Here is a 23686-nt window from a genome sequence, read left to right as displayed (position 1 = left end):
GCCCCGTGTCCAGCAACCGCAGGTGCTCCCACCTGAACTGTGCATGACACATACTGCACTAAAGCCCTATGGACCGTAATCAGGGCTGTGTGTAGTGTTCGTAAATCACCCACTCCCACCGTCAGGGAGCGTGGGTGTGGAGTATATCCGGCCAGTACCGGCCATGTGGCCCCTGCAATTGACAACGGGCCCATTCTCGCCGATACGACCTCATGGGGGAGGGCGCCATTAAACCAAATTGTATGCTGTCAGGCAGAAATAGGAATTTCTAGAGTCCGATATGGGGCATAAGCCGCAGGTACAGCCGAGGCTGTATATTCCTGGAACAAATTATCGTCTGTATCCACCTCCGCAAAGGTCACCCATGAGTAAAACAACTCATATGGGTAGATGGTATCAGCACTGACCACAAAGACTACGGCCATCCCGTCATCAGGTACCCCATACGCCCTCAAATGAGCGCGCAGAGGAACCCGTCTATGAGCGGGAATATTAACCGCCATAAGGACACCTTAAAGAGTAACAACGATATTTACAGTAGCACTTGGGCTCAAAAATTATAGCCTTTTTAATTTTCAAGCTTGATAGAACCTTTAGTCTAAACCTAGGTAGGTTAAACCGTCACTCAAGTTTTCCGGAAACGAGAGTGAGGGTAGTTGTGGACTAAAACTAGTACTACTAAAGCGTCTCAGATATTTAGACCAAACGTTAGGTGCGCCATGTTGCAGGGATTCTTCTTTTGCACAGAACTATGCGCAGGAGACCAGGACCTCAGAGAATTGTGGTGTACCAGAAAACTCCCCTCAGAACCCAGAACCCCTTATCCGACTAGCTTAGTATCCCATTCGTTAACCTAGATCTAGCTAGGTGGTCCCAATGTATAGACAAACCAGAACAAGCGACTTAGATATTTCTCAGGAGTGGTGGGAATCCGAAATACCTGTTCGTACTTATTTGTTAGTCCACAACAGAATAATACAGACACGGTAAAGTTTAAAGAGTTTATTTTATAAACCTCGCGTCCTAAGATGCAGTACTTTGGCTAACACTAGCAGACTAACAGTACAGATCAGAACCATAAGCATTATTACAATGCCATATAAAATGAAAGGAGCAATCATACTAATAATGACAGTGGTATATAGCCACACTCCTTTCACTAGAATCTAATACATTATTATTATTAGACTATTAGAAGGTCTCTTAGGCTAACAGGGGGGATCCCATACCGTATAGATCTGCTTAGTAGAATCACATCAAATGATCAGCTCTCGCATGCATCAGCTCTTCAGTTCGAATGAATGTAAAACCAAACTGTTCTGCAATATTAAAGATGCTTGTCCTTCAGTTATTGGCAGCTGTATGCATGATATGTCTAACAAGTGGTACGATCAATCTAAACACAACACTCTGTACCTTCTAGTGACCCAGACGCGTTCTTTGCATGATGTACAGACCAAGGGCACATTTCACGGTTAAGAATGTGAAACAACAGTTTGTTATCCTGTAAGGCAAAGTCAAGTCAGCATTTCTAAAATGAATAACACATAACAACAGTGTCGTGTGCAGCGCAGCAGAAACTACAAGCTTGCTTGCTAAGTATGATCTCGTTTATGCTAACTTAGTGTTGTAAATAGGGCGTGGCTTAATCCATCTCACAGAGGCACGTGTAAAGTGGGCTGTGGACTAGATCCCCAGTCTTTCAGGGGTTCCCCTGGTAGAGATGTATCTATTCTGCAGAGAGTCTTTTCATTGTGCCCTTTGAATGCTTCTCACACTGATTATTTGGAATCCTATTTACCTGACATTACCTTTTAATGTGGGTGATGTGTCAGAGTCCATTACTGGGATTTAGCAGAGAAGGTATGTTTCAGTTTCATGACACATCCATACAGATAAATCTTTGATATTGTATTGTAATTGTTTTGTAATTGTATTTATATAGTGCTTGCTACCCCTGACAAGGCGTCAAAGAGCTTCACAACATGACGTAGCATGTGAGCAATTGGAGGGTGTCACAGAGATCAATAGGTGTGATCTTGATGAGGAGGTGCTGTTGTGTGACAAAATTTAATGCACACATCACTATCCCTGATTATGAGATATAAACACATGTCTACTTTGGTAGAGTGTGCCTGTGCAGTGTGAGTGGCCTGGCCAAAGAGTGCATCATAGAGCTGTAATTGGATCATATATTGTGAGCAATTCCGAACAGAGGCCCACAAAATATGTTTGGCCCAGGGATCTCAAGCCACTTGCAGGTCAATGGCGGGGCATCTATTTGCCGAGGAGTCTATGGAAACAGGAAAGAGTGAGACTTACAGTCGGTTGCGTCCATGACAGTGTGGATTTTGGACATCATAAAGCACAAGCAGCAGCGGCAATACGTGTACTTTCGGCTCTATGGTGAAACAGTGTGTGTGTGAAGCTGAGTTCAGGTGAGTTTCAACCTTATATACCTCCCTTTCCACTAGCTCAGATTTGGTAGTTGGACCACCACAGTCATGCCGGCAGGAAGGCACATTGTGATTGGGCCAGCAGTAACACTGTAAGTCTGCCCTCCAACAGAGGCATTGGCCTATCCCGCCCCAGTCACGAATTCCGGTCGGCGGCTGCGGGACCACGGCGTTCTTTCGTCTATGAAACCACATGCATCTTAATGAGACGGTCAGACTGCCTTGTAGGTGGCAGTGAATCCAATGTGATGGCGGAGGTGGGACCAGGGAACTCGTAATCAGTCCCTAAGTAAAGGACATCCAGCGCATTTTTACCATCGATATGCATGTCCCACTTTATGAGGTTATATATTTTTTATTAAATTTCCTTTTTCTGAGTCAATGAGCCCATTTGATCATTAGTTGGAAAAGTCGATGGTTAGCATTGAAACTGTAATGGAGTAGGAAACCTGATAGACTCACACATCACATCCCACTACTTCCAATATCACTGAAAGATTTCTGTGACTAGTGGCAAAATGTGTCAATTATTAAAATGTACTACTGATGCTTAGGGTGTGCATAGAGGCACATTATTTTAAATTACAAAAGTAATTATGATGTAACAAAATGGTGGCAATAGCACACAGCACTGCAGCAGAAATAGTCAGCTTGCTTACCATTATTATCCAGTGACTGCAAATCTTTCCTTCCTCCACTGGTAATTGTTCCACATAAGGAGCAGTGAAAGCAGGGAAAGGAGATGACAACTTCAGAATTGTGGCTATTTTTTCACCCGCTGACACTCAGGCGTTGGGCAGCAATGAGCAACAGCAAAAAGAAAATCCCTTCAGCCTGGTGTATCATCCACTTTGCATCTGACTGCAGGGAATGTAATTGGCTAAAATAGGATGAGGGTTTAAATACAGATAATAAATTACACTCCACACCAGTTGGTATTAGGAAGCAAACCAATAATTGAACAGGAATCTTGGGTAGGTTATGGGCAATGATTGTTACCCTGTATGAGCTATGGGAGATCTCTGAATGAAGAAAGTGGTCATGCATCTCTGAAGCAGTGGAGAAAATAACCACCAATTTTTGGAGAAAGTGAAGATCTCTCTATGATAATGGGAGAAAAAACAGAAAGATGATCATGATTACGATTAGTGGGAGAGAACACCCACAGACAATTGAGTAAGAAAGTTGTTGAAAGGCCATACTCAAACAAGCAAACATGTCATCTAGGAGCTGAGATTGGAAACAGAGATGTCCAAATTACATAAATAAGCATGGGTTGTAATATATGGGATAAGGTTCCCCCAGCTGTACATTTTGAGAATATTACAAGTCACAGAGAAGTTCCATGACCATATAAAGGGAAGAGGCTGAAGGCCAAGATCCTGTATAAGGTTATGGGAGGTGACTTAACAAATCCTTATCATATACAACAGGGGGGTACGTTAGTCCTTATAAAATGGTCACACCATCATCTTTTCTAAAAAAATTAAATCCTTGGTGTTTAGCTCTTTCAAATGAAAGAGAGAGCATGTTTGTAAACATGAGGAATAAAAATAGAATTTCTATTACAAATTAAACACATTAAAAAGGTTATATATTTGCTTCAAAAATATACTAGACGTTTAATACAATTTAGTAGTAAAAGGAGCTGTAGAATCATGCTGATTTTTTTTTACATTTCTATATTGACGCAAAGAGCGCAAAAAATAAACATTTTGCAATAAATATCTTTATTCTGCTTGTCAATGTGCAGCTAGAAAACCAGAGCAGAAGAAGGAAAAGCAAAGGTTTGTTTTTCCTACTGTAAACAGCTGCTTTATTTATGCTCCGTGATCTGACCTGCCTTTCCCTTTGGGTCCTGGCTCTGACAGAAGGAATTGTGTCAGAACATAAATTATTGCAGCTCAGTTCTGACTTCATTTCTTTATAATTGGTAACTAGGAGCGTCACAAGTTACCAATTAAAAATAAATTAGAGATAGGCTATTATGCAGGGATTGCAGAATCCCATTTATTTTAACTAAATAAAATAATCTACCTCTTTAGTTGTAATATACTTCCACTTAATCTTTTCATGAACAGATGGGCTCTTGCATACTTGTTCCTCAATGGCATGATGAATTTACAGCCTCTCTGATAACTGAAATATAAAATGCTTTTTCTATTTCTAGTGTTAAACACTAAGGGGCCGATTCCGATCCAGGTCGGAAAGCACTCCGACCGAGCCAGATCCGGAGTATTTTATGACCGAGCCGGAGTCCTGCAGCCCGACCGAGCAAGTACGATGCGGCCGTATGCTGCCAGACTCGGTTCGGTCGGACTCCCATAGAAGTCAATGGGAGCCGGTCGTACGGCGCGTACATGGGCTCCCATTGACTGAATGGGTACGTCTTGTGCAAGGGCGCCCCCTACAGGGGGTACGCGTCGGTGCCATCTGCACTGTACATGCCTGTGTTGGGGGGACCCTTGGGTCTCTCCCTGTGTCTGAGTCCTAGGGCTGCGGGTGACAGGGGGTCCGACATGGACCCCCAAAGGCAACCACCCGGATGTTTTGTGAGCTGGGCGCTCCGGCTCGCACCAGCTGTCCGACGCGTGCATCGTACTGGCTCGGTCGTGAATCGCATCCATTGCACGCCGCGGTAAGCTTATGACCGAGTCGTACGGAGCGGTTCGGACCTGGAAACGACTTGGTTGGTGAATTTCACGTAGCTCGCATCGTACTTGCTCGATCGTACAGTTGTACGAGTCAGGCGGAAAACACGCGTACGGCTCGCAGTTTTTTCGGCCGGATCGCGTTCGGTGCCCTTCCAACCCAGATCGGAATCGGCCCCTATATTTGATGCTTAATGGATTAAATGCTTATTCTGTTTTACATTAAACTAAGAATGATACAATACACTAGAAAGCACATTTTTTTCATTTAACATAAACCTGGTGTTAGACCTGGCACCATTGGCGTGGGTCTCCCTTCCATTTTTTTGCTGTTGCCTCATGTGTTTTTGCTGGTTTTAGATGGTTTGGGCACTGTGACACTGCTAATCAGTGCCACAGTGCAAGTGTTCCGTATGGTAAATTGGTGTATGGATTAGTGACTCCATGATTGGCTTATTTGGTTTACTTGTCAGATCCTAGTACAGTGCACTGCGTGTGCCCAGGGCTTGTAAATCAAATGCTGCTGGTGGGCTTGCAGCACTGGTTGTGCCACCCATAAAGTGTGTCTCAGGCCTGCCATTTCAGGGTCTGTGTGCAGTCTGTGACTGCCTTGCTGACTGGGCAGCATACCGGCAGTTGGCTAGTGTAGTCCTGGGGGAGGAGATGGGTGCCCAAGGTGGGTGGGGTCATACAGAGATGTCCCTAATCTCTTTAGGAGACTGCGAGGTGGTCCCCAGGACCCAGCTGCCTGATAACACTAAGAGGAACAGGCAGTGGGTGACCATCAATGGCCAAACGGTGGAGGCTCTGAGAGACACCAGAGCCAGTGTGATAGCTGTCAGTTGTCAGCTGGTGTCGGAGGAGCAGGTTGTCCCCATCGCATTTTACCCAATGGTTGCCGCTGACTACACAGAGAGCCACTGCAAGGTAGCTCAGGTTCCCTTTGAGTGGGGGGGGTCTTACGGACTCTTCAAGTGGCTGGGAGACCAGCCATGCCTGTTGATTGTCTGTTGGGTAACGATTTGGAGAGCTCCCCTTGGGCTAACATGGCGCGAAGTGCTCATTTAGAGATGTTGAGTCTGCCTGAGTGGGTATGTGTGACCACTTGGTCTATGGCAGCCATTAAAGGGTGTTTAAGAGAACCTGGAGCCTGAAAGAGAGGCCCAGGTGCCTGCCTTGAAGAGAAGAGGCTGGGGGCATGGGAAACCCGCCTGCACAGTTCCCACAGTCCAGGAGGAGGCAGACCTTGAGGGGATGCCCTGTAACCTACAGGGGAACAGGTAGCTAAACTGGGGGACCTGCCTGGGCTGACCCATTGGCAGCAGAAAGGAGGACCCTCCAGGAAAGAGTTCTTTGAGGAGCAGAACAAATGCCCTTCTCTTCTGGGTTTGCGGCAACAGGTGGCAAACCAGGCAGCAGGTGATCAGTCCAGGTCACATTGCATCTACTGGGAGAATGGTCTCCTGTATATTGAGCCTAAGGTTGCTGAGCCTGGGTCAGCCCGTGTGCTGGTGGTACCCCAGCGCTTCAGAGCCTTGCTACTGGGGCTGGCTCATGATGTGCTGTTGGCAGGACATTTGGGGTAGGACAAGACCTTTGAAAGACTTGTCACCCACTTTTATTAGGCCCAAATGCGCAAGAGTTCAGACACTCATTGCAGGACCTGTCAGACAAGTGGAAAGAGTGGAAGGAAGCAAAAGGCTCCTCTCCAGCCATTCCCTGTGGTCAGCACCCCCTTTGAACGGGTGGGTATTGACATTGTGGGGCCACTAGACCCCAAGACAGCCACGGGCAACAGGTTCATCCTGGTCTTGGTGGACCATGCCACCCAGTACCCGGAAGCCATCCCTCTCAGGAATTTTCTCCCGTGTGGGGTTACCTAGAGAGGTGGTGTCTGACCAAGGTACAAACTTCATTTCCAAGTATATGAAGTCCCTGTGGCAGGAGTGCGGTGTGACATACAAGTTCATCACTCCTTACCACCCCAAGGCAATGGGCTGGTTGAAAGGTTCAACTGGACCCTCAATGGCGTGATTATGGGTCTGGAAGAGCCCATGAGGCATAAGTGGGACGTCCTCTTACCATGCCTTCTCTTTGCATACCGTGAGGTGCCACAGAAATCTCTAGGGTTCAGCCCCTTTGAGCTTCTCTATGGTCACCCAGTGAGCGGACCTTTGAGTTTGGTCAAGGAAGGCTGGGAGCAATCTCCCAGGAAACCTCCCCAGGATGTATATAGTTACATGCTGGCCTTCAGGAACCAGACTAGGCGTTTCAGGCAACTCGCTGAGGCAATCCGGAAGCCGGCTAGGAGGAGATTAATCAGTGGTACGACCAGAATGCCACTCTGGTTGAGCTTCAGTCTGGTCAGAAAGTGTGGGTCAAAGCCCCAGTGGAGCCCTGTGTGCTCCAGGATAAGTGGACCGGACCATTTGAGGTGGTGGAGCACAAACGTCCTGTTACCTACTTGGTGGACTTACGGTCTCCCAGGAACCCCTTGCGTGTCTTGCATGTCAACCGCCTGAAGCCTCACTTAGAGAGGTCCAAAGTGGGCATGGTCTTTGCGACAGATGCTGGAATGGAGGAGGAGACTGAGCCTCTTCTTGACCTCCTGTCTGAAACAGAGCAAGATGGGTCAGTGGATGGTGTAAACCTCTCTTCCACCCTGACCCCTGAGCAACAGAATGACTGTCACCAGTTGCTGGGACAGTTTTCTGATCTGTTCTCCCTGATCCCCAGTGTCACTAACTGGTGCATCCATGATGTGGACACTGGGGACAGTCCTCCTGTTAAGCACAAAACTTACAGGGTCACTGACAGGGTGAGAGCTTGCATCAAGGAGAATCTCCAAGACGCTTGCGTTAGAGGTGATTGAGTCCTCTAACATTCCTTGGGCCAGCCCAGTGGTCTTGGTCCCAAAGGCTGGCGCACCAGGTGTCATGCCAGCACTGCGGTTCTGTGTGGACTACCGAGACTCAATTCGGTCAGCTGGACTGACACGCACCTCATCCCAAGACCTGATGAGCTCATCGATCGGTTAGGGGCTGCACGGTACCTCAGCACATTTGACTTAACGTCTAGGTACTGGCAGATCGCCTTGACTGATGGGGCAAAAGAGAGGTCAGCATTCTCCACACCAGATGGGCACTACCAGTTCCGGGTTATGCCCTTTGGGATGAAGAATGCCCCTGCCACTTTTCAGAGGTTGGCCAACCAGGTGTTGGCTGGACTGGAAGAGTTCAGTGCCTCCTACCTGGATGACATTGCAGTGTTCAGCACCAGTTGGGAAGAACATCTGCGCCACCTCTGGGAAGTGTTGATGGCACTGCGGAGAGCAGGCCTCATGATCAAGGCGAGTAAGTGCCAGATCGGGCAGGGTTCTGTGGTGTACTTGGGACACCAGGTTGGGAGCAGACAGGTGGTACCCCTACAGCCCAAGATTGGGACCATCCTGGCTTGGGAGCCCCCAAGACCCAGACAGAGGTGAGAGCCTTTGTAGGACTCACTGGGTATTACAGGAGGTTTGTCAAGGGGTATGGCAGCATCGTTACCCCTTTGATCGAGCTGACTTCCAGGAAGCAGCCCAAGAAAGTGATTTGGACTGACACCTGTTAGAAAGCTTTAGATGCCCTGAAGACTGCCATCTGGACCGCACCCGTGCTCCTGGCACCCAACTTCTCAAAAGAGTTTATCGTTCAAACAGACGCTTCAGAGCATGGTGTGGGGGCTGTTTTGTCACAGATAAATGAGGAGGGCCTAGATCAACCCGTAGCCTTCATCAGTAGTAGGTTACTTCCACGGGAAGAGAGGTGGAGTGCGATTGAGCATGTGGCATTCGCTGTGGTCTGGGCACTGAAGAAGCTGAGACCATACTTGTTTGGGACTCACTTCCGGGCTCAGACAGACCACAGGCCCTTCAGATGGTTGATGCAGATGAGCGGTGAGAATCCAAAGCTGTTGAGGTGGTCCATTTCCCTACAGGGGATGGACGTCACGGCGGAACACCCCCCTGGGACAGAACACGCCACTGCTGATGGTCTGTCAAGATTTTTCTGCCTTAGTGATGAGAACTCCCAGGAGGTAGGGTAGTGCTCCACAAATTCCAGCTGGAGGGGACACGTGTTAGACCTGGCACCATTTGCGTGGGTCTCCCTTCCATTTTTTTGCTGTTGCCTCATGTGTTTTTGCTGGTTTTAGATGGTTTGGGCACTGTGCCACTGCTAATCAGTGCCACAGAGCAAGTGCTCCCTATGGTACATTGGTGTACGGATTAGTGACTCAATGATTGGCTTATTTGGTTTACTTGTCAGACCCTAGTACAGTGCACTGCGTGTGCCCAGGGCTTGTAAATCAAATGCTGCTGGTGGGCTTGCAGCACTTATTGTGCCACCCACAGAAGCAGCTTGTAAAGTGTGTCTCAGGCCTGCCATTGCAGGGCCTGTGTGCAGTCTGTGACTGCCATGCTGACTGGGCAAATGCACCCACTTGCCAGTACCTAAACCTTTCCTTTTTCTCATATCAGACACCCCTAAGGTAGGCCCAAGAGCAGGATGCATTGTCAGTAAAAGGTAGGACATGCCCTGGTGTGTGTGGAATGTCCTAATAGTGAATCACAGCCATTTTCGTTTTTCACTATTGCAAGACTATCTGTTCCCCATAGGCCAGAATGGGCAGTTTGATTATAACATCTTATAATCCTAACTGACCCAGGCAACATGGTAGAAATTCGAGTTTAGTATGCCTGAACTCAGAATGAGAAAATACATCTTTTAGGGAAGTTGGTTTTAACATTCTGTGTTTGAAAATACCACTTTTAGAAAGTAGGTATTTTCTTGCCTAACTATCCAAGCCTGCCTCTGCTAGGTTGTGTATTCCTTGTCTGGAGTTTGAGTGACAGGGGCTGGGGAAATTCCAGGAGACAGGATGAGTCAGCACAGGGCTGAATAGAGCTATCTGCATGTAGATGGGTGGGATGAGTTGCACCTGGGTCTGAATAGGGCTGTGCCTGCCTTCCACAATGCTGGCTCCGCCTCCTGTGGTGCGTCTGATGGCCCTGGCCCACACTGTCAAAGGAAAGAAGGAGTCCTTTCAACAAAGTGCTCCAAGACTGATCAGAACAGGTTTGCACTAGGCAAAGGCCTCTCTGCCTTCAGAGAACAAAGAGATTATGAGTATAAATACTGGGACCCAGACCCCAGAACTTTAGATCACTTCTGGGAAACAAGAAGAACCTTAGCTGAGGAGAGGAACCAGAGAGAGAGACTGCAGAAGGAGACTATCCTTATGCTGTGTGCTGTTTGAGGATTGGCCTGCAGTGGTTACCTGATTGCCAAAGAAAGGAGAAAGGACTTTGTGCTACTTTCATCAATGTGTAAGAAGATCTCCAAGGGCTTGAACTGGAGCTTGCCTCCTGCTGAAGTCTCAGAGACAACAGACTTAACCCACCAGCCTTTCCCTGCCTTCCCTTGCTGGGAATTGAAGTGCCTCCTGTTGAGCTGGGCCTTCTGAGAGACTGCGTACCACTGGGAGCGCGACTCAAGACGAAGAAGCGTGTAGCCACCGCTGCAGCTGTGTTCGTATCACCGGAGAAGAGTGTCGCTGTCGCAGCAGACGTCGTCGCATCACCGGAGAAGTGTGCCGCCGTTGTCGCCATCGCATCACCCGAAGCGCCTCACATCACTGGAGAAGAGTGTCGCCGTCGCAGTAGATGCCGTCGTATCACCGGAGAAGCGTGGCGTTGCCGCATCCGCTGTCGTCGCATCACGGAGGAAGTGTGCCACCATTGCCACTGTCACATCGCCTCACCGAGGCGCCCCGCATCCCTGGAGAAGAGTGTTGTCATCGCAGTAGACGCTGTTGCATCTCCAGAGAAGTGTGTCGCAGGGCATGTCGCGGCTCAAGAAGATTCCCTGAGTCGCCGCACAGCCGTCGGGCATGCATGGATCACCCCTTCATTGTCGCAACATCAAGAAGACGCCATCTTTGTTTCATTGCACCGGATCTTCATTGCATCACAGTGTTGCTAGCCTCATCGCCACAGAAGTGCAGTAAGAAGCCGACGCAACACCTTCCCGTGCAGGAAAGAACCAACGCATCACATCCCCTCTGGTAAGGAACCGACGCATCACCGTCCGCTATGCAGCAGTAGGGAACCGACGCATCACCTCCCCCGGAGTAAGGAACAGATGCATCCCCGTTCTTGCATGTAAGGAACTGATGCATCACCTTCCCTGCAACACTTTTGTTGTATAGCGTTATGCATCCAGAGGTACATTGAACATAAAGTGTCGCATTTACCATCTTAAGAGAACTAAGCTATTTCTACCATTTTTAAAGTACAGTATTGTGGATTTTTGTCGATTATGGTCTTGTGTTAAATCTATATAAAAGATACCTATTTTTATAATACAACCTGTGTGGCGTCCCTTTGTAGTGTTGTCACTATATTACTGTATGTGTTCACAAATGCTTTACACACTGCCTCTGAGATAAGCCTGTCTGCTCATGCCAAGCTACCAAGGGGGTGAGCAGGGGTTATTTTAGGAGTGTACCCCCTTACCCTGACTAGACGCAAGGGTCCCTATTTGGTCAAAGGCACCTACATCTGCCGACTAGAGACCCCCAAATCTAACACCTGGCAAAAGGGCATAGGGCATTTTACATGAATACTGGACAGTATACATTTCTTGGCCACATGTAGGTCACAGATGTTGCCCAGAATCACAGGATATTTCGCCAAAGCCAGTATTCGAACCTGGTTCTCTAATAACAAAGTAGGCAGCTCCTGATGCTAGGCTAAACTCCCTACTTTGAGCTGCCCTGCATACTATGATGTGCACACTGGTGGACCAGTTTAATGAACTGCAAGTATACCATACAAAATTACCGTTACCCCTCTAGGCTCTTTCTAGAAGAGGATTGATGAGCTCAAAGGAATCCAAACGGAACTTAGTAGGTCTCTGACAGAATTATCTGATTTATGAAAATGAGACAGCCTCTCAGTTTTACCTTGATTGCAATGCAAAGCAACGTGTCAGAGCTTGAAGTAACTAGAAGTGATAAAACCCAGGAGTGAAAATTCAAGACATTTCTGACTCACCTTGCGACAGCAAATCAGAAGGCAGTGTCGGTCTTTCATAATGAGTGACACAGAAAGATTTCCTTGTATCATAGACAAGGGATCTTGCTGCAAGGAGGAAGTCCTTAATAGGAAGTAGGACAGACTGAGGAATACTTGCTAGTATAGAATTGCCATGTTCTAGATGCAAGACAACTATTGTCTTTACAGCTTCTCTGAAGCCTGAGGTAGCAGCGGTTCGTTCAAGTTTTCTAATGCGAATATGCTCAGATATCTGGGATATGAGACTAGTGTAAGAAATCCTGTATATGAAAGAAGATCTAAACATCTTTAGACCGGTGTCTAAAATTCTTTGGAATATAGCATTTGGAATTCTGATTTTGTATTCAATATTTGTAGGGTTGTTTTGTCTGACAGATGTGAAATTCTTAGGTAAAGTTGGATGTAATCTTCATAATAATGAATGGCAAACCCAATTTCAACGTTGCTTCTGACTGAGTAGTTTGATATAGTGACTGAATAGACAGAGAAATGGAATAGAGATGGAATAGAGCCTTGAAGTACTAATTACATTAGAATGAATTTATTTTCCTACATTTTGATCCTGATGAGTGTAAGAAGGAAATTCTTTTTAGGTTTGGTTGGAGATAATGATTCAAAACATCTCGTGGTCAGTGGTATAGCATCCCACTGATACATCAAGTAACACTATGATACAGGCTTCAACTTAGGTCAGAACTTATTGAATGTACCCAAATGTTTTGAAAGCTACTGCCTTACTTAGTGCTGCATATGAAATGGATTTCATATTTCAAAGAGTTTAAGAGAAGATTTTTTTGTTGAACATGAATGAAATTTCATTGAGACTTTTCCCATACAATGCAAAATTGGGCACTTGAATTAGGTTGCAGAAGCCCATGGAATTTAGTTTACATTTTTAAATAGGAGCAAGGTCAGCCTTAGTTCATGTGACAAATAAAATGCACTTTATTTAGTAGAAGAGTTAATGTTTTTAAAGCTTAAGGGAACTTTGTCCTGGGCAGATGACTTTATCAAGTTTGCTGGAGCAGGGTAATTTTTGTAGGATTAATGGTTAGAAGAATATATAAATAGCTAGTGATTGTATGCCTAGCCATTGAAAGGGGGATCAGTTAGAGGTGTTTCTCTATGGTATGTTAGGATGCTGTAATGGTTGTTTTATGTTTTCAACTCATTGCTTATCTGTCTATAATATCTGCTTGGAAAACAGACGTTTATGTTTCATTTAAGAACATATACTGCTCCGTGAGGTTGCAGTTTTTTCCTATTGCCCATTTACTGGCATTACGTTCTCTGGTACTTCATGAGGTGGACACATTATCTTTCTTATCAATCTTTATATTGCTATATTGCTTTGTACCTACAAAAACTCAATCCCACCTTTCAGAGTACATTAGCAACATATCACATGTTCATTTGGTCTCCCCCAGTGGATGAGACAACTGTCTAGCCCAGCAAGTGGATATGTGTTCTCTCAGGACATTGTCACCCCATGAAAATATTCTCCCCTTACCTGACCGGAGTCTTTATTTTGATGGCATTTTGTGTGAAAGACCCACATTGGCCAATGGTGTTTATAGTGACAATTTTGTGAGATCTTCTGCTGCCTTAAGGGATGCTGACTTCTGATACTATTCATCTATGTTCTTCAGAACAGTGCTGAATTGAGATGCATTTCAGGGATCATCTTAGAATTGTATTGTTTTGACTTGTCTTTTGTATGAGGTTCTATTGACTGCATCTTGAATGGTAAAAACGGATCTGTCCAGTCAAGCTTGAGAATAATTTCTAGGTTGGTGAAGTTCAGAGATGCAATTAGTAGATCAAGGGTGTTCCCTTTGTTGTGAGTTTAGAGGGAGTTAAGTTGGGAAAGATCATGTAGGGTGATGATTTGCTTTCTCTTTATTGAAAGTGAATTTTGTTGATGGCCCACAGAATATTCAGTCTTCTAGGTAGATAATGGATGGAGGGGTTGTTGATATGGTCTAAAACAATATTGCATGTCCCAGGGGAATGGTAAATGTTCTGAAAATAGATAGTTTTGCTTTCAATAGGTAGTGATATGTTTGAAGTAGGGGTAGAGCAGCGAGTCACTTACTTTACAGTTTCATTTGTTTTGCTGTTTGACAATTATAATCCTTTATTTTTGTTATAGCTAGATTGAGGATTAGTTGAAATTCTGCAGTATCACAAGTGGTGTAGGCCTTGGCATGGCTTGATTGGTAAATGAGTGTGTCTCTCTTATGATGTAAGGAGGAGTTCCAGTAGTCGAGGTTAGGTAATAGATGAATAGATTTATTGTTCTTAGAAGTGAAGATGGTTTTCTAGTAAGTTCAGTAGTACACTTGTAATTAGCCCCACCAGGAGCAGCCTCCCTGCTGCTCAGCCCATGATCCAACTGACATTCTACCTCACAGCAATCCACAGATTCCATTACATCACCATCCGCACCAACAATCTACACAACACATTCACACTGGCTGAGCAGCAGAGGCAGAGAAACAGGGAAGATGCATAGTATCAAAACCTAGATATAACACACCTTCCCCTTTACTGAATACACAAAAACAATAGTGAATATAAGTAGGAACATCGCAGTTATACAGAAGAAACTTACAAGAGAAAATATTGCAAATGCAAATTGTAGACAGCATTTGATAAGAAACGCAAAGCACTAGAATAGTTCCTATGCATAAACATGCGGTAATATACAAGGAGGAAATAAATACATAAGAAAAACGGTTGAGAATATAAGTAGGAACAACGCAGTTATACAGAAGAAACATGCATGAGAAAATATTGCAAATTGTATACAGCATTTCATAAGAAAACACAGCGCACTTCAATAGTGATTAAGCATACGCATGCAGAAACTTGCAAGGAAGAAATAAAATACATAACAAAATATGCATATAACTAAGTAAGCGGTACAAAAGGGGGTGGTGAAGGATGGAGCATCAGAACCAATCGAACACTCACACCCAGTCAACAGATCTGGGTTTGATCCATCACCGTTATTTAGCCCACTCTGCCACCCCAGTTCAGACATGGGCATATGCAAATCAGTCTGACCCTGTGCCTCATGGGAACAGTCCAGCCCGAACTGCCAAGCCATGCCTTCCCTGGACCGGAAACAAGCTTCCTAGGACCGGTTTCTGGCATTTCAGCCGTCTTCAGCCAGGCTTGCTTGAATCCAGTGGCAAAGTGAACAAAGGACTCACATCTGAGCATACCCTGCCAACTTATGGCGAACAAAGAGGTACAAAAGGGGGTGGTGATGGACGGAGCATCAGAACCAATCAAACACTCACACCCAGTCAACAGATCTGGGTTTGATCCATCACCGTTCTTTAGCCCACTCTGCCACCTCAGTTCAGACATGGCCATATGCAAATCAGTCTGACCCTGTGCCTCATGGGAACAGTCCAGCCCGAACTGCCAAGCCATGCCTTCCCTGGACCGGAAACAAGCTTCCTAGGACTGCTTTCTGGCATTTCAGCCGTCTTCAGCCAGGCTTGCTTGAATCCAGTGGCAAAGTGAGCAAGGGACTCACGTCTGAGCATACCCTGCCAACTTATGGCGAACAAAGCGGTACCAATGGTGGTGGTGATGGACGGAGCATCAGAACCAATCAAACACTCACACCCAGTCAACAGATCTGGGTTTGATCCATCACCGTTCTTTAGTCCACTCTGCCACCCCAGTTCAGACATGGCCATATGCAAATCAGTCCGACCCTGTGCCTCATGGGAACAGTCCAGCCCGAACTGCCAAGCCATGCCTTCCCTGGACCGGAAACAAGCATCCTGGGACCGGTTTCGGGTTCATAACCCTCATCAGCCAGGCTATCTTGAATCCAGTGGCAAAGTGAGCAAGGGATCCACGTCTGGACATACCCTGCCAACTTAGGGCGAACAAAGCGATACCAAAGGGGATGATGGACGGAGCGCTTGACTTCCACGAGCACCCGTAGACAATAATGTTTTTTTCAAATCTTGTATTTTCAGTGATATGACCACCAAAGGCCCTGATTTTATATTAAAAACAGAGCTTTGCACTATTTCCAGCTGAAAGGCAACATTTCCCTAACTGTGTTCCCATACCTGGTGTGTCATGCAGTTTGGTGCTTACTGTCCCTCCATGTTAAAGAACAGTAGATGTTTCAGCACCCAGGTCAATGTGCTGCAAAGATAAATACATATAAGGTCCCAAAGGTGCGACCGATTGCATTGCAAATGCTTGTTTTATATGCACACAAGAATAGCAAACGACAGACCGAGGTCCAGCTCAATCAATCCACATGTACCAACAATAATACGGTGGTGCAACACTCTTCCTGCACCCGTCGTTCAAGGATGCAAATCACAGCCGTAATTTTTCAAAAGAAGATGGAAGGTGCACTCATAGCCAAGTTAAACACGTGAGCAGTAATTCTGGAAATACTTCTTTTATTAAATCAGTCCTTAAAAAACGACACACAGCCAACGCGTTTCGTTCCCTGAAGTGCCCAGCAGGGAACTTCGTCAGGGCTCTTTAAATGTATAATCAATCGGTGAAGAGCAAAAATAATATTTCAACAGAGTACGTCCAATAGGTACAATACACCTTATGGAAATATGCACGCGTAGTAGCGAGGAATGATATCCCTAAACTGAATACACATCAGACCCAGATTGAAGTTGATAAATATCTCACTTCATTGAACAATATCACATGCAGCGGAGCGGCATAAAAACCGGATGCCGCTCCGCGACTTCTGCCCTTTAAGAATACCAGTTAGGATCTATTGATATATCGGTGGCACGCTGCATGTGATATTGTTCAATGAAGTGAGATATTTATCAACTTCAATCTGGGTCTGATGTGTATTCAGTTTAGGGATATTATTCCTTGCTACTACGCGTGCATATTTCCATACGGTGTATTGTGCCTATTGGACGTGCTCTGTTGAGATATTATTTTTGCTCTTCACCGATTGGTTATACATTTAAAAAGCTCTGACGAAGTTCCCTGCTGGGCACTTCAGGGAACGAATCGCGTTGGCTGTGTGCCGTTTTTTAAGGACTGATTTAATAAAAGAAGTATTTCCCGAATTACTGCTCACGTGTTTAACTTGGCTATGAGTGCACCTTCCATCTTCTTTTGAAAAAATACGGCTTTTTTTATATGCCATGCTTCTCTAACTGTAAATAACAGGTGTTTCTATTACCCAAAGAATTCATAATTAGTTTAATCACGCCAAAAGGATGCAGTGCAATTGCTGAGATGTGAACTCGTGAGCTGCTGATTTCCACTTATTTGAAGGACAAGCGTTCAAGTGACTGAGCCATCATTCCAGGATAAAGAAGAAATAGTTGAGTCGATCAATTTTACTCTAAACAGAAGAAGCAGTTCCATCTGTTATCTAAAATTTTAAAAATGTTCATTATATTATAAGTGCTGCAATACGATAGTAGATTGAACCATAGATGAGTGTGGTACATGTTTTAACAGTACACATTACATGCTTATTCGCACATAGGCACTCCAGATTTCGACAGATTTTGGCAACGGAAGAAACCAAAGCATTGGGAGATAAATAAAATTGCCGTGAACCACATAATGAGGCCAAACGACCATGCCAATATCTGACCTTTGCTCCCCAGTCCTATTTGTTCTAAATAACACAATGTTACCATTTACATCTCATCTCTTTCTTACACTAATGTACAGCGATTTGTGCATAGTGGTCTTTCAAGAGGTATTCTTTATAGAGCCTTTAAAGCAATATGCGCAATTTTACAGAAGTTCCAAACTCATAGGGGCATAGTCACAAGCCCCTATCGACACGGGAACGTCACTTTTTTGGATGTTCCCGTGGCGATAGGGCCAGCGCCCTATTCTCAAGGCAGCGCTAACCCACTTAATGAGGCTTAAAGCCACGTTAAGTGGCTTAACGTTGCTTTGAGAATAGGGCCCCTTTTACGCTAAACTTAGCGTGAAAGGGGGTGTGCAGTGGGTGTTGCGGTGGGCGTACCACCGCAACATCCATTGAATTCAACGCTGCCACCTATTATCAAGGGAGGCGATAATAGGTAGCAGTGCCGAACTTAAGACCATACAATTCCTGGTCTTAAGGTGGCAAAACGAGGAGAAATGCTTAATCTCTCCTCGTTTTTGCTATTTCCATGTGTGCTGTCTTGTGCAGCACACATGGAAATAGCAACATGACATGTTTTGTTTATGTACAGGAAGGTGTCTCTTCCTGTACATAAACAAACCTTTTAAAAAATGCTGTTTTGTAACTTACATGTGTGCTGCATGAAGCAGCACACATGTAAGTTACTAAACGGCATTTTAGGTTTGTTTATGAGCAGGAAGGGACACCTTCCTAGACATAAACAACCCTCCCCTGCACACAGACACCCTTGAACTCTGGTGCAAGGATGTTTGCTTTGGCGCTAAGTCGTGAGACTTAGCGCCGTCGCAGGGGGAAACGCCAGGCTGCACCACATTCTTGAGAATAGGGTGCAGCCTGGCGTTTCCGAAGTGGCGGTGAGAGGCGTTAAGCCAAGGAGTCTAACGCCTCTTCCTCGTGAATATGCCCCATAGAGTGCTCGGAGAAGGGTAACAAATATGCCAGATTCACAAAGATCTTCGTACGAGCGGGAGACACTTAGGCCTTATTTTGAGTATAACCTTCCGCCTGTCATATATAGAGATATTAGACCGCCTGGCAAAGATCTCTATACCTTCAGAGAAACCACCGCCATGCCTGACACTCTGAAGGGAGTGATAGTTTTCTGCGTGGCAGCCATGTTTAATGCAGCTGATTAGCAAACTTTTTTGTTTTACAGAAAACAAACTCCTAAAGCAGGGTTTTCTTTTTGTAAAATAAAATGCTAATGGCCCTTACTCTGGGAGTTTTCTTCCAGGATGTGGTGACCAATTTATAATTTTTTCGTTTCAGGACTGCCAGCCCTTCCCCAGTGGCCCCAAACAGGTACAATAGCACACTGGAACATCCACTCTATATAAGGCAGTCAGGCAGACAGCTTGAACTTTGTCTGCCCCCAGTGTAAGGTTCCTGCCAGTGTAGTTAAGGGGTCACCACCGGCAGAAACATGACAGCATGTCAGACTTTAAGAGGAGCCAGCGGAAGGTCACTTTGGTAGACAGGGTACCCCTCCACTTTTGTGGTAGAGCACCTTGTCCGCCAAATTCTAAATACGCCTCTTACTCTGTTAGCCCTGATTGTTTACTCTTTGATTCCGAGAGTAAGTCAGACACATTTCTGCCTTTCATAAAAAGATTTCAGGAGTAACTCAAAAGTACTAAAGAGCAGTACAAGAGTAATTCACTGCACAATCTTTATGAATCGGGCTTATTGGATTTTATAACACATGCTTTTGAGTATGTACTTTACTATATTTCATTATCCGCTAATAAAGAAGGCAAACTATATTAATATCATGGCGACAGTTCTTCACGCTGTAGAACATGCAGCACTATTTAATATTCAATGTTTGTGTATAGATGTCTTTGAGGAGTTTTTCGTTATAATGCCTTTATTGTAGTTTGCGCAAATTATACATTTGCAAATGAGTTTGAGAGGCAGGGAATTGTTCTGAGAAAGAGAACACATTTAATTAAAGGGCACGTGCTTTTTTCTTTGAAGGTAATAAATAAGGTAAAACTCTGTAGTTATATGTTACTATCAGAACAATCATTTCTCCCATGGCTGAACGCAAAGAGGAATTATATGGAGAAAAAAATATAGGTTAGTTAGGCTGTTTTCGCACATCTCTGTAATGTAAACACAATTAATTAGCAAAACAATGATATCACAGGGGTGCAACTTCTCTAGGGTTTCCTTCTGATGTGTGAGAAATCTTCAAAGTTTTGTTGATTAGTAGTTTTGTGGCCAGCTGTTTTCAGCAGCTATGTGACCTTGCGGCCTTCAGAGCCGAATTTCTCACCACTAATACACGCACCCCCTTTAGTTTCTCTCTAGTGAAGTGAACCCAATATTTCGGAATTCCATAACGTTGACCCATTATTGGGAGAGATTTGGAAGTATATTCAAGCATCAATTAAAAACTCAGCTTCAGATTTGGTTGTGCAGGTTTGGGGAACACAATTTTTATATTTTTGGGGAATCTAACCCCTAGACAGCAAGAGCTATTTTGTCCTTGTAAGTAAAACCGGGTGACTTTTTTACAAGGTGACATGCACATTCTGGCAATCTCAGCGGTTGCATTTGGGCAAATTTGCCAAAGGATGCAGGTTAGTTTTAGACCGTTTATACCGTCTGGACATAGCTGCAGTGTCATACAGGGGCCACATGGGAGAGAGCTAACTTTTCTAAGTCGGAATGTAGTTCGAACATGTTATAAGTAGCTCAGTATGTTTTACTTTAATTTTTTAGGCTGCAGTGGTGCAAGCACGACTCATCCACGCAACAGCACAGTTATTGTGGTTGAAATCGCAGCATTTTAAATTTTTGTTAAGGAAGATTTTCTTTGATGCGATTCCTTATTAGAAAAATCTTTTTGTGTTGTTTATTTCTTTTCATATTAAGGAAAGCCTCTCACGGAAAGGTTTTTTCCTGGATTGTTTATAGCTGGGAAAAGCATTGTGTTTGTTTCTTTGGGAAAGCTTGCTACTTACTGTAAAATCCAGTTAAGAAAGTTACCTTATTGGAAGACTTTTCACGTGTCTGTGCTCCTTGCTACCTTTGGAGTGTTGATATTTTATTTGGTTACTCATTTTGATATAGATTCGCCTTTTATTTAGTTTCATATCTCTGGTTACTTATGATTCTTCATGTAATTTTAAATTTGTGGGTTGACTATATGTATGAGGATCGAGTGGAACAGCTCACAAGGGCAGGAGGAGACAGGGGAGAATGGTATGTTCCTCCTTGTGAAATAATAGACCTTGATGGAAGGCGGGTGATGTGATACGTTCTCTTCCTATATTCAGATGATAGAGTAGGACCGCTACGTTCACTTTAACTCACAAAGGTGAGACGTGTTTTCTTTTGGCTCATTTGCTAACTCTTATTGTGGAAATGGAGGAGAGGTGGAAGGAACCATTGGAGGAGCAGAAGGAGGCTAGGGTGGGTTCCGCACATAAAGGTCAGGCTTTCTAAGTGAATAAAAGTAACCAAGGCTGTAATGATGGTCGTTAATAAACTCAAGCATTCTTCCACTGATTCCTGGGGCACCAGTAATATCCGATACAACTGATATTACTAACAGTGGGGTATAATGAACCCCTAGCCCAACTCAATTAATCAGAAGAACACTGCGGTGAGGCAACAAATCCTCGTTTTTCACACCAGCCCATCAAATGTAGTCACCATAGGCAGTATGCCCATCCCCACAGCAGTGGCGGCTCGCCGAGTATGTGCTGCGGGGCATCGCCGAGTTGGCGTTGCAGCGCGTGCAAAGTAAATTGTTTTATTTATTTATTTACTTAACTCCCTTCAGCCGTATTCCAGAGTTTGCTACCCCCCACCGTGGCCTTTCCCGCCGCACCGCCCCACAGCACACCCTCGGCGAGCCGCCACTGTCCCATAATTCTGCCTTGTGCACTTCTGCTCATGCAACAGTTGCGCAGTGCTGTCACACTTCAAGCCAAGAGCCAGTGTTATATAATGGATGGTACAGGGTAAAGCTAAAAAACAATGGGATGAAAGGAGATGGGAAGATCTAGGGGAGGCCATTGGACACCCTGATTCTCGACAATTTTGATCGCACACCTCCCCTGGCCAAAAAGATTCCGGCAATAGAATGGCACAAACATTTTAGTGAGTTATTCTCCATTGGTAACATCACCGATAGACTCCAGGCGCCCCACGATTTGGGTGCTTCTGCTTCCATTGTATTCACCAGGGAAGAGATCATGGGTTCCTTAGATGCCATTATACCTGCAAAAGTCCCTGGCCCGGATGGCATCCCGGGTGATCTCTTTCGTGCCGATAGACAACCTATTTCATGAATTTGGCCAATGATATTGTCGGAGGAGGAAGCATCCTGGACTCGTGGAAGGGGGCCGAAGTGATCCCAATCTATAAAAAAGGGGACAGGTCCAAGCCCGCCAACTACCGCACAATAAGTTTGATAGACTGTCCCCTAAAGGTCTTCTGCCGATCGCTCCTATCTAAAATCCAGACCTAGATGGATGAGAATAACATCCTCTCTCCATTACAGGCGGGCTTTTGGCGGAAGACCAGCACTATCGATCGGGCGTTTCGCCTCGTCATGCTGTATTGGAAGGTGGTTGTGCTGGGCAAAGGCAGTTTATATCTCGCCTTCATAGACCTCAAAACAGCTTTCGACATAGTCCCCAGGTATCTACTTTGGCAGGTCCTTATGAACATGGGAATGCCTCTGGGAATCCTAGAACTATTGGTTAGGTTACACAATGATAATTTTGCTCGTGTGAGGTGGGGAAACCAGGGACAACTCACTGACCCGATTAAGATCCGGCGCGGGGGGTACGCCAAGGGTATGTTTTGGCCCCTACCCTTTTTTCCCTTTCTGTTAATTAAATTGCTGACCTGTTATGTTCAATTCTGGCTGATGCTCCCTCCTTAGCGAACCAGAAAATTGCAACATTGCTGTTTGCCGATGATACCCGTTTGGTATCGAAAACTCCTATGGGCCTCCAAAAGCTTTTGGATCCATTTAAGGCCTTTTGCGATATGAGGGGCTTGGTCATCAACACCGCTAAAACTAAGCTGATGATGTTGAACCCCTGCAAAATCTTTAAACGAAATGTGGTCCTGGATAATGTTCCATTTGAGAGGGTTAGCTCCTTTGAGTATTTGGGTATAAAGCTGTCCGACAGTATGACATGGAATAATCATTTAGATAAGGTGTCCCTGAAATTTTCACAGCTAACTTGGGCCTTGCGGCGGGAGATTTGCCTATCATACACCTAGCCTGTAGATCCAGCTCTCAAACTCTCTAGTGCTGAGGTAGTGAGCAGTGTCCTTTATGGGGCAGAATTGTGGGGTGTAGCAGATGCAAGCAAGCTAAGCACTGTGGAAAATAAGTTCCTCATGAGCCTGGTATCTCTCCCCCCAAGCACCCCCCATTCTCCCCTTGAAAATAGACCTGGGAGTTAGGTCAATTAATGACCAAGTGAGATTGTGCCCATTGCTCTTTGGTATAGACTGGGTACTATCTCTGATTTGGCCCATTACACTGCTGCTTTTAATGAAGATTCTGCCCTAGATAGAAATAAAAAAATCGGGTGGATTAAATATGTGAATACCACCCGGGCAGCAATTGGTCTCCCAAACGAGCTCGTTTGTCCCCAGCCCCTGCATACAAAGGATCAAATAAAACTCCAATATTGGTCATGGGTAGAGCAGATTAATTATTTAAAAATCCATCATGGTAGCCAAGCTGATGCTGTTTTAGATATTAAATCTGTTAACTGTCTTGAGAGCTGCTTTGATATTATTAAGGAGC

The sequence above is a fragment of the Triturus cristatus genome, chromosome 12, assembly GCF_964204655.1.
Source record: "Triturus cristatus chromosome 12, aTriCri1.1, whole genome shotgun sequence".
In the NCBI taxonomy this organism is placed as follows: domain Eukaryota; kingdom Metazoa; phylum Chordata; class Amphibia; order Caudata; family Salamandridae; genus Triturus; species Triturus cristatus.
This window is presented reverse-complemented; position numbering follows the sequence as displayed.